Source organism: Gopherus evgoodei, chromosome 1, assembly GCF_007399415.2.
Source record: "Gopherus evgoodei ecotype Sinaloan lineage chromosome 1, rGopEvg1_v1.p, whole genome shotgun sequence".
Lineage (NCBI taxonomy): Eukaryota > Metazoa > Chordata > Testudines > Testudinidae > Gopherus > Gopherus evgoodei.
Window position 1 is genome coordinate 369,406,537 of NC_044322.1, and position 12,026 is coordinate 369,418,562.

General features: G+C 49.9%; 1 protein-coding gene across 1 annotated transcript in view; it reads right to left on the reverse strand.

The window, feature by feature from the left end:
• Positions 1-12,026, reverse strand: part of SHANK3 (SH3 and multiple ankyrin repeat domains 3) — a 727,758-nt gene that overhangs the window by 538,431 nt on the left and 177,301 nt on the right. The window lies entirely within an intron of this gene.

The following is a 12,026-nucleotide window of genomic DNA, read 5'->3' on the forward strand; positions in this document are numbered from 1 at the left end:
AAGTGAAGGATTAGTCTCCAGAAATGAGCATCCAATTGAGACAGCAGAGGAAAAGTATGAATTGAACTCTATGTAGAGCCTTCTTACACGTTCAGATTATTAAAGCATTACAAAGACAAGCTGCCAGAGTTGGTACTGCTGAGCACAATGAGACCTAACGTCTGGTACCTGCAACCCTTTCTGGCTGCAACAAGTCTGAACATAAAATGTCATCTGTTTAAACAGCCTCTGGGCCAAAAATCTCTTGCTCGTTAGACTTAGCTCCACATGCAACAACCCACCAGGATGATTTGCAAAAAGGCTTAATCCTGCCCATGGGAGTAATTTACAGTCCCTTTAAACAGGGTCAGAGAGCGGAAGGCCAGAGGGACCGCCAGATCATCCAGTCTGACCTCCTGTACATCACAGGCCACCAACCCCACCCAGCTTCTGCACATTAAACCCTACAGCCCAAATTAGACCAAAGCATCACAACCCTCAGAGACTAGATTGTGCTGTGCCACAGAGAAAGAACAGGAGGGACCGCAGGGCACCAGTGCCTGAGGCCACTGCAATGGGAGGGAAATGATTAAGTGACATATACGCAGATAACCTGGCAGTGACCCACACCCACATGTGGAGAGGATGGGGAAAAAGCTCCAAGGTCACCGCCAGTCTGACTTGGGGGACAATTCCTTCCCAGCCCCACATACGATGATCAGTGAGACTGAGCATGTGGGCAAGAGCCAGCCAGCCATGCACCTGACAGAGAGAGAGAATACTCAGAGCCATCTGGGAGCGCAGCCCAGTGTCCCATCTCCAGACGAGGCCATTCCTGATGCTTCAGAGGAGGAGACAAAAACCACCATGATGCATTGGCCAGAGGATCCCTTCATGACCCCTGCAGTGAACAATCTCAGCCTGAAGCATGAGATTGTTAGGAAAGTAAGGCATAAGCTTAAAGTGAGCCCCCAAACTACTAGCCTTGACCCCTACTACCACCAACTGTCCTGTCATGCCATCACACTCTTGCATTCGTCCTGCTCTCTCTTAAAACTAATTACGTTGCTTGCCCCCCACAACTTGTACTGGAAGGCTGCCCCAGAATCTCACTCCTCTGATGGTTAGAAACTTGCTTCTAATTTCCAGCCTGAGTTTGTTCATGGCCAGGTTTGTTTGGGTTTGTTCCAGTGTAAGTTTGTTCGGGGAGGGGAGGAGCTGGGGGGGGGAAGAGGCACAAAGAGAGCACGGCCTCGGAGAGGGAGCTGAGTAGGGGCAGGGCCTCAGGGTAGAGAGGGGGTGGAACACCCCCAGGGAAAAAAAAAAGTTAGTGTCTATGGCTGTGCCAACACTGCCCTTCAGCCTCAAGAGCTCATCAACCTCCCTAGTGTTTACCCCCCGTTTATCGAGACCAATCAGATTTGCACCTCCCCCTCACTCAGTTTTCTGTTTGCCAGGCTAAACAAGCCAATCTCCTCCACTTCCTCTCCTAAGACAGGCCCTCCATTCCTCTGATCATCCTAGTAGCTCTTCTCTGCACCTGGTCCAGTTTAAAGTCATCTTTCTTGAACATGGGTGCCCAGGAAATGCCTCACCTGATACAGCCTAGGATCACATTTGCCTTTCTGCACAGCTGCATCACATTGATGGCTCAGAGTCACCCACTGATTGACCCCCACACCCAGGTTTCTCTCCTCTTCTGTCACTTCCAGCTGAAGAGCTCCTAACTTGTAGCAGAAATTCTCATTAGACCCAAGCGTATAACCTTGAATTTTGTACTACTGAATTTCATCCCATTTCTGTCATTCCAGGTCTTCAAAGTCATCCAGATCCCCTTGCACCGTTCTGATCCTCCTGTGTATTGATGGTGCCTCCCAACTTCGTATCATCAGCAAATATCAGCACACTCCTACTGTTTGGGTTAAGGTTATTAAAAAAATATTGAATACGATTGGTTCCAATCCCAGCTAGGAAAATTCCACTAGTAACCTTTCTCCAGCCTGACAGTTCATCTTTTAGCACAAGCCCTTGCCATCTCCCTTTAGCCAGTCCCTTATCCACCATACAATTGTTGTACTGATCCCCATCTTCTCTAACTAAAAATTTCCTGTGTGGAACTAGGTTAAATGCTTTGCTGAAGTCCAAGTATATTAGATCTGCATTTCCCTCATCTAAAAAACCAGTTATATAGTCTGGCCTATGTGGCTTCAGAAGCAAGATTGGCAGGATAATTGTTTGCTGCAGATGAAAGTTTGACAGCACTCTAAGCAAGAATTTAGGTCATAACAATTTTATCCTTGTAATCACTTGTAATGGGCACACGAACCACGAGATGCTGAATCACTCTCACAGTTCAGGCACATGTTATTGCCACCAGAAATGCTATCTTCAGAGATAGGTGACAAAAAAGCAAAGTCTGTGAAAAGTTTAAAGGATGAAACCTATGAGCCAAGTAGAATTATGTTCAAATCCCAAGCAAATGATGCCCCGACAGATTGCTGGGTACACACACAAAGGCTATTTACCAGTAACTATAGTTCTTTCTGCATGATTCTTGTTGCATATACCCTCCTGGAAAGGTACCCCCTGCTACACAAGATGCTGGAACTTTCTGGGAACGTGTGACTACAGGGACTGCACAAATGCTGTTGTGTGGCAATGAACATTAAGTGCCCAAGAAATGTACAGCCCCAATTCCCTCAGTTCCTTTACAGGAACACTAGAATCCACAGATACAGAAAACCTCTAAGGAATAGGGGAAGATAAGCAAGGAGTTTAAATATGCAAAGGCAGCTTCTTTGAAGAACGAGAGACAGGTGTTTAATTAGCAATAAGGGATGCTGCAAACAGGCAGAGGTGTTAGAAAAAGAGCTTTATGATGAGGCTCTGCTGTTGGCCCCCACTCATCAGACCCAGATCTGTATTTCTGCACCTCTGGTCCCACACCGATCTATCTCTCTTCTGAAACCTGACCCCCCACAGCAGCCTCCAGCCTTGCCTCCCTGTATGAGATCAGCTCTCAGATACAGAGCACCTGGCTCAAGCTGACCCCAGGCAAGACCAAAGTGATGCTGATAAAAGGAAATGCTTTAAAGAGCTGGTCAAGCCATGGCTCCACCTTTCACTGACGTTGTACAGCCCCCATTCATCAAAGTGGTGCAAAGCCTCAGAGTCCTGTTTGACTCCTCACTAAGGCTATGTCTACAATACCTGCCGGATCAGCAGGTAGTGATCAATCTAACGGGGATTGATGTATTGCGTCTCGTCTAGACACGATACATCGATCCCCGAACGCTCTCCCCTTCGACTCCGGAACTCCACCAGGGCAAGAGGCGGAAGCGGAATCGACGGAGCAGCGGCTGTCGATGCCATGCCGCAAGGACGCGAAGTACGTCAATCTAAGTCGATCTACGATACATCGACTTCAGCTACACCCCTCCCCCCCAATGCAGACCAGGCCTAAGCCTGGATGACCAGTGACTAAAAATGCCTTCTTCCACCAGCCGCTCACTATGAAACTTCGTCCCTCCCTCCTGAATGAGGGCCTGGTTGCAGTACAATATGCATTTGTCACCTGTCGGCTGGATTACTGTAATTCCCTGTAACAGAAATTAAATGTGAAGATGAGGTAGAGGCTCCAGCTGGCACAGAAGGCAGCTGCCTGCCTCCTCCATGGCCTAGACCATCATGAGCACATCCAGCATGTGCTCAAGTCCCTCCATTGACTCCTGGTGAGCTTCTGAGGCCGGTTTAAGGCTTTGGTCCTAATTTTCAAAGCAATTAATGGCTCATGCCCTGTTATATCAAAGACTGAATTCAATCACAAAGCCTAGACAAAGCACTCTCTGTTGAAAGACTCGAGATGTGGCGAAATCTGTCAGAAGAAATCAGATGAATAGTCTAGAGTCCCACCCCTGATGACGACTACGGCTTCAACCCCTGGCTTGACTCCTGACTCTGTCCCCGGCTCTGGTTCCTGGATCCCAACTCTCTAACCCTGAGGCCTGACCCACTCATGCCCTCATCCCTACAGAAAAGTACTAGGAAGAACACTTTCAAATTTGCTCCTTAATACAGGCACCCTCAAGGGACACAGAGCCACGCTTCGGACACCCTGGTTTAAAGATGCCAGTGAAACCTGACAGAGTTCTCCTGAGCAGTCCAAATCCTCATCCATTAAGGGGCCAAGATCCAACTCACTGGGAGAAGGGACCTTAGATTTCAGATGAATCTGGGGACACTGGTGATATCCAAAGTAACTTATTTGCAAAAGAAATCTGAACACCAGTGTCTGCCCAAGCTAGGGCCACCACAGTTAAATGAATCATCTCTTGCTTCACTTTTGGAAGCCCTGAAGGGAGCAGAAGAAATAAGGGAGAAGCAAAAAGGAGACCTCAGGGCAAACAGAGCACAAAGGCGTCTGAATGGGCTCCTCAAGTCCCACTCACGTCTTCATGAAACAAGAGGAAAATCTGATTCATCACTGACTCTGTCCAACACCACTCATGTTGATGGAAATATCTGCAAATCAGGTTGTCCGTTAGAAGGTTTTCCTGCCCTGCCACAGAACAGCTTACAGGGTTATTGGATTTCATATGCATTATTCCCTGTCTCTTTTCCACTTAGTCATTCCGTATTGCCTGTAAGAATCTCTGCCATTTTTCCTTTCTCAGCAAAGACATCGTTTAAGAGACCAGGTTCTATGAGCTCCCCAGCCATTGGAGGATTGGAGGAATCTCTTCCAAATACCAGTGATGGGTGGAAAAAAGGAAACTGTTGGAGCCCATTCTGAGGAACAGGCCACGATAGCAGGAATTAACAGACAGGGGGAAGACCACACACAATTTTCCTAAGCTTGGCCCAACTTGCTGTATAGAGACATTTTAGCTAAGCATGGCAAAGTCACATTTTTAAACTGACAAAGAAGGAGGCTGCCATGCTAGAGGCTATAAGCCTGAATTCAGAGGCAGGATATGACTGAATTTCAGGTGGGTAATAACTGGCTTGGTAACTTTCTACATTTCCAGAAAATACTTTCAGAGCAGGCAAACAGAAAGTGCTCTGCAGCATAGACTCCAGGGAGTCTCTCAGTAGGCCCCAAGAAAGATATTCATAAACTTATGCTGAGCTTTAGCTTCCTCCACAAGAGAAGGGGGTCTTCAAAAAACTGGCTCAGCCCTTCACATATTGAATTTGCATGAGTCTGTCACTCGAGAGACCTTGCTGACAAATGATAAAGAAAATAAACCCCAGGCCCTGGAGCCAGGCCTTGATTAAGCTAATAATTACCTCAAGGCCATAGGCCTCAATCAATACTAACATATAGAAAATAAAAAGGCAATCAATTACTAACACCCCTGAGGCTAATTCTTTGATTTTATCATACAAGCTATAACTGATACTGCTAAAAGAGGAAGTAACCAGGCTGCCAGAATATACTAACAACTTTAGGTCACTATAGTTCATTAAGTCGCTTATGCACAAAGTATATCTCCTGACAACTTGACCAAAGGTACAAACAACATGTATTTTTGGACCCAAGTTCCTCAAAAAGGCCTGAGCTACATGCAATAGCGTAACCGCAAGTAGGTGGAAAACCAGGTGTCAATGTCCTGACGATCGCGAAACCTGTAAAATGGGGAAGTAACAAAGGAGCAGGCTTGCGAATTAGCTCATAACCGGTATATTAATAGCAATTGTTTTTAGCAGATGGTTAGAAGATGTCATTGTATTAACCAAATAAGGTATCATCGGATGTATGAGTTCATATGGTAATTTGCGGTTTTCGGCTTTATAAACCCAGGTATCACTGCTGTAAGGTAGAGCGACTTACCCCTTGCTATGGGGACTTGTCATCTCTCCATGCATATGCATGTATTCTCTGATTAATCAATAAAAGAGCCTCAGGCTGTCTGATCAACTTAACAGGGTGGTGTTCATTTCCACGACAATTTGGTGCATTGGCCAGGAATCGAACCCGGGCCTCCGTGTAGCAGGCGAGAATTCTACCACTGAACCACCAATGTAGTTTGTATGATAAAATCAAAGAATTAGCCTCAGGGGTTTTAGTAATTGATTGCCTTTTTATTTTCTATATGTTAGTATTGATTGAGGCCTATGGCCTTGAGGTAATTATTACTTAATCAAGGCCTGGCTCCAGGGCCTGGGGTTTATTTTCTTTATCACAAAGATGAGCAGACAACATTCCTTGATGCTTGGTAAAGATAAGGGAAGCAGCGGAGAGGAGGTACTATCCTGGTACTCAATTCGCAGTGCTTTATTGAGATATGTAAGGATAGATCTGAAAGGTACAGTGCTCAACTTAGTCCTGGCAAAGCAGGGAGAGGATGATGGCACTTAGTGTTACCATGCTACGCTTCCTTGAGAAAAGGCAACTGGGAAAATACAAACCAATTCCACTGAATGTCCCTGCAAAACCTGGTGTATTGCTTTCAGATGGATTTCACCCAACCAGTGTCTTACGAGAACAGAGTATGGGGGTGGGCATAGCAGGAGGGAGAGTTCCTCAGCATCTGTAGATTCAAGTAGTCTTTTTGCAGGGGCTGTAAAGGCATTCCAAGAGCTAATCCTTCATATTTCTCATGCCCTTGATATTCCTGTATGTTCTACACAGTGCAAAAGGGTAGCATTTTATAAAATTGCACCACGGCCTATTTTCTGGAATCCAAAATGACAGATAGCCATAGTGCAAAGAGGACCAAATCCAGTGAGACATGCTCTTTGAGCAGCCTTACTGCAGTGAGATCAATAACGTCTGCAGTGACTTTAAGAAAGGATTCCTAGCACTGGACAGCTGGCTTATTTCATGAGATTTGGAATAGGGTGCATCATCTCCTCTGTGAAGCTCCTAATTCTTTCTTCCAATCTAACCACCTTTTTCCCTCCCACTGGGGACTGAACATTCTTTCCCCTCCCACTGTACTGTAGGATCACTGTGATTTATTGACTCCCAAGCCCCAAAAAGGAGCTGTCCCTGCACTTCAAATCAGTGAAACACAGGACATTTGGGCAAGAGGGTCTGTATCTAATGCCAAGGAATAGAAGGCTCAGATCCATGCCTGAGGCCAAGCCCCCTAAAGGCTAACTGCTTTCACACAATACGATGGTCCATGCATCCAGACCTAAGGACAATCCAAAAGTGAGGATGCACCCATGCAACCCTATGAAGGAGCCATTTTAAAATTCAGAGCAAAGAACAGAAGGAGCCATTCAAATGTAGCTATACAACAGGGAGAGGCCAGCAGCTCTGGCATTTAAGCCAGATTCAGTGAAGGCAGGAATTGCACGAGTCACTCCATACACAGCTTTGCTACAGTACGGGACACCCAACCTGCAGGATCCTCTACTATTCAAACCCAAACCCTAAAAGAGAACGAGATAAATTCATGGAGGTTAAGACCAATAATGGCTTTAGCCAGGATGAGTAAGGAATGGTGTCCCTAGCCTCTGTTTGTCAGAGCGTGGAGCTGGATGGCAGGAGAGAGATCACTTGATCATTACCTGTTAGGTTCACTCCTTCTGGGACACCTGTCGGCAGACAGGATACTGGGCTAGATGGATCTTTGGTCTGACCCAGTATGGCCGTCCTTATGTTCTTAAGCACTCCTCGAGCTTTGTCAATGCACAGCTTCAGGACCCTCAGCCACCTTTTACTCCAGCTCGGTTCTTCTGCTACCGCCCACTCTGCTATTTCAACCCTTCCCCATGCACATCCAGCTCAGCCAATGCACCCCATTTCTGACCCTGTGAGGAGGGCTGCACTGTGTCTGTGAGGATGTTTACCTGCAAGTGAAGGCATGCTGTTTGAAGCTGATGCTACCCCTGTGCATGAGGTACCTCTCCCCACCAATGGGGCAGGGCACAGACCCTGGGGGACTGACTGGAGACACACCTTTTCTTGAATCCCCTCTTCTGCCTATTTCCTGTCCCCAAAGCGTGGCTCCCCTTCAGCAAGGATGCGGTGGTCAGGCCACCACTGCAATTTGCTGTCTATTTGCAACATACACTAATCATCACAGTTTCACCTGTGCGCAATCCGTTCTGTAACAGGAAAAAACGGTTACTCACCTTTGTAACTGTTGTTCTTCGAGATGTGTTGCTCATATCCATTCCAATTAGGTGTGCGCGCGCCGCGTTCACGTTCGTCGGAGACTTTTTACCCTAGCAAAACTCGGTGGGCCAGCAAGTCGCCCCCTGTAGTGACACCGGTATGGCGCCTGATATATACCCCTGCTGGCCCGCCCGCTCCTCAGTTCCTTCTTGCCGGCTATTCCGACAGAGGGGAAGGAGGGCGGGTGTGGAATGGATATGAGCAACATATCTCGAAGAACAACAGTTAAAAAGGTGAGTAACCGTCTTTTCTTCTTCGAGTGCTTGCTCATATCCATTCCAATTAGGTGATTCCCAAGCCTTACCTAGGCGGTGGGGTCGGAGCGAGACGTTGCTGACTGTAAAACCGCTGCGCCGAAAGCGGCATCGTCTCTAGCTTGCTGGACCAGTGCATAGTGTGATGTGAAGGTGTGCACAGAAGACCAGGTGGCCGCACGGCAGATTTCCTGTATGGGGACATGAGCCAAAAACACGGCCGACGAAGCCTGAGCCCTGGTAGAATGGGCGGTAAGGGCTCCCGTTGGTACGCAGGCCAAGTCGTAACATGTCCTGATGCAGGACGTGACCCAGGATGCGATACGCTGGGAGGAGATTGCCATGGCTCTCATGCATTCTGCTACTGCCACAAACAATTGTGGTGAACGTCGGAAGGGTTTAGTTCTCTCAATGTAGAACGCGAGAGCCCTTCGGACATCCAAGGAGTGGAATTGTTGCTCTCTTCAGGATGAATGCGGCTTTGGGTAAAAGACTGGCAGGAAGACGTCTTGGTTAATATGGAAGGCGGAGACGACCTTAGGGAGGAACGCCGGGTGCGGTCGCAGCTGTACCTTGTCCTTATGGAACACCGTATATGGAGGGTCCACGGTCAGAGCCCGAAGCTCCGAGACTCGCCAAGCCGACGTGATAGCGACTAGGAAGGCCACCTTCCAGGACAGGTACAGCAGCGAGCAAGTGGCTAAGGGTTCGAAGGGGGGCACCATGAGCCTGGTCAAGACAAGGTTCAGGTCCCAAGTAGGGGTAGGCCGTTTGACCTGAGGGTATAGTCGCTCCAGGCCCTTGATGAATCTTGACACCATAGGGTGAGAAAACACGGACTTGCCAGCCTCGCCTGGGTGGAAGGTGGATATAGCCGCGAGATGGATGCGCAGAGAGGAGATCGCCAAGCCCTGCTGCTTGAGAAACCACACGTAGTCCAAAATGGTGGGGACTAGCACGGAGAGTGGGTCGTGGCTGTGCTGGCTGCACCAGCAGCAGAAGAGTTTCCATTTCACTAGGTAGGTTGAACGTGTGGAAGGCTTCCTGCTGCCCAACAACACTTGTTGTACTGCACAAGAGCATCGCAACTCGGACTGGCTTAGCCAGCCAGGAGCCATGCAGACAGATGGAGGGACTGTAGATCCGGATGGCGCATCCTGCCGAAGTCCTGTGTGATCAGGTCCGGCCAAAGAGGTAGGACAATTGGATTCACCAGGGACAGATCGAGCAGCATGGTGTACCAAGGCTGCCGCGGCCACGCCGGAGCGATCAGGATGAGGCGGGCCTTGTCTCTCCGGACCTTGATCAGGACTCGGTGGATGAGAAGGAAGGGTGGAAAGGCGTAGCAAAGACGACCCGTCCACGGAATGAGGAACGCATCCGACAGGGAGCCCGGGGTGCGATCCTGTAGAGAGCAGAACACCTGGCATTTCCTGTTCAATCTGGAGGCGAACAGATCTATCTGGGGAAACCCCCACCTCCGGAAAACGACATAGAGGACGTCCGGACAGATGGACCATTCGTGGGACAGAAAGGATCTGCTCAGGTGATCCGCAAGGGTGTTCCGCACTCCCGGGAGAAAGGAGGCCACTAGATGAATAGAGTGGGCTATGCAAAAGTCCCACAGACGTATTGCTTCCTGACACAGCAGGGAGGACCGGGTCCTGCCCTGCTTGTTGATGTAATATATGGCCGTTGTGTTGTCTGTGAATACCGCAACACAACGGCCGTGCAAATGGCATTGGAATATCTGGCATGCTAGGCGAACTGCCTGTAGCTCCCGCACATTGATGTGAAGAGTCAACTCTCTCTGAGACCATAGACCCTGTGTACGCAGGGTCCCCAGGTGCGCACCCCAACCCAGCAATGACGCGTCCGTTGTCAGGGACACTGAAGGCTGAGGGGCGTGAAACGGTAGGCCCGCACACACTTGGGAGGGCGTTGTCCACCAGCCTAGGGAACCTAGAACAATCGGTGGAATCGTTACGATTGTGTCTATGGCGTCCCTGCTTGGTCCATAGACCGATGCGAGCCAGGTCTGCAGCGGGCGCATGAGGAGTCTTGCATGCTTGGTGACGAAGGTGCATGCAACCATGTGCCCCAGGAGAGCGAGGCACGTTCGAGCAGACGTGGTCGGGAAGGCCTGTAGGCTTGTGACCATGGACACTATGGCTTGGAATCTGTGCCGGGGGAGGCTGGCCGTCGCGAAGTTGGAGTTCAGCACTGCCCCGATGAACTCTATGCTCTGCGTAGGCACCAGAGTGGACTTGTCCGGGTTGATGGTCAAACCTAGATTCGCAAACAGCTCCGTGATGATGGTGATGTGCCCGGTCACCTGCGCCTCCGACGTGCCTCGAATGAGCCAGTCGTCGAGGTAAGGGAAGACACGGATACGACGACGGCGCAGGGCAGCAGCGACGACCGCCATACACTTGGTGAATACCCGGGGGGCCGAGGAGAGCCCAATGGGGAGGACCGTGAATTGGTAGTGGTCCTGATTTACCACAAAGCGAAGATACCGCCTGTGCGGGGGGAAGATCGCAATGTGGAAGTAAGCATCCTTCATGTCGAGAGCGGCGTACCAATCTCCGGGATCCAGGGAAGGAATGATGGTTCCTAAGGTTACCACGCAGAACTTGAACTTTTTGATGAATTTGTTCAGGCCTCGCAGGTTCAGGATGGGTCGAAGGCCCCCTTTTGACTTGGGGATTAAGAAGTACCGGGAATAAAAGCCCTTGCCCCTTAGCTCCCTTGGCACCTCCTCTATAGCTCCAATGAGCAGGAGCTTGCGAACCCCCTGGACGGTAAGTTGCTCGTGAGAGGGGTCCCTGAAGAGGGACGAGGAGGGAGGATGGGAGGGGGTGGGAGAAATAAACTGAAGATGGAAACCAAAGTGCACCGTGCGCAGGACCCAACGATCCGAAGTTAGCTGGGACCATGACGGCAGGAAGGGGCGGAGGCGGTTGAGGAAATGAAGTGGATCCAGGGAAGGGATTGGTAAGCTGCTCTCAGGCGCACCTTCAAAAGTTCGCCTCGGGTCCCTGCGGTGGCTTGTCGGACCCAGAAGTGTTACCCCTTTGAGGACCTGACTGACGTCTACGGTTCGGCCGGCCTCACCTCCGGTTAAAATCTTGTCTGGGGCGAGGCGGGGGGTAAGTGTGCTGATGGTAGGGGCGGAATGGCCTTCTCTGAGTCTGCGGCGTGTGCATTCCCAGTGAACGCATGATGACCCAGTTATCCTTCAGGCTCTGTAGCCTGGGATCCATCTTCAAAGAGAAGAGGCCCTACCCGTCGAATGGCAGGTCCTGGATCGTGTACTGTAGCTCTGGCGGTAGTCCGGAAGACTGCAGCCATGATATACGGCGCATGGCTACGTCCAACGCCAGTGTTCTTGCTGCCAAACCTGCGGCATCTAAGGACGCCTGTAGCGAGGTCCTGGCGACCCTCCTGCCCTCTTCCAGGAGAGATGAAAATTCCTGGCGTGAGTCCTGGGGAAGCAGCTCTGTAAATTTGCCGACAGCCTCCCAGGTGTTGTGGCTGTAACGGCTCAGGAGGGCTTGCTGGTTCGCCACACGGAGCTGAAGGCCTCCAGCAGAATAAATCTTGCGGCCCAGCAAGTCCATGCGCCTGGCTTCCCTGGATTTTGGTGCAGGAGCTTGTTG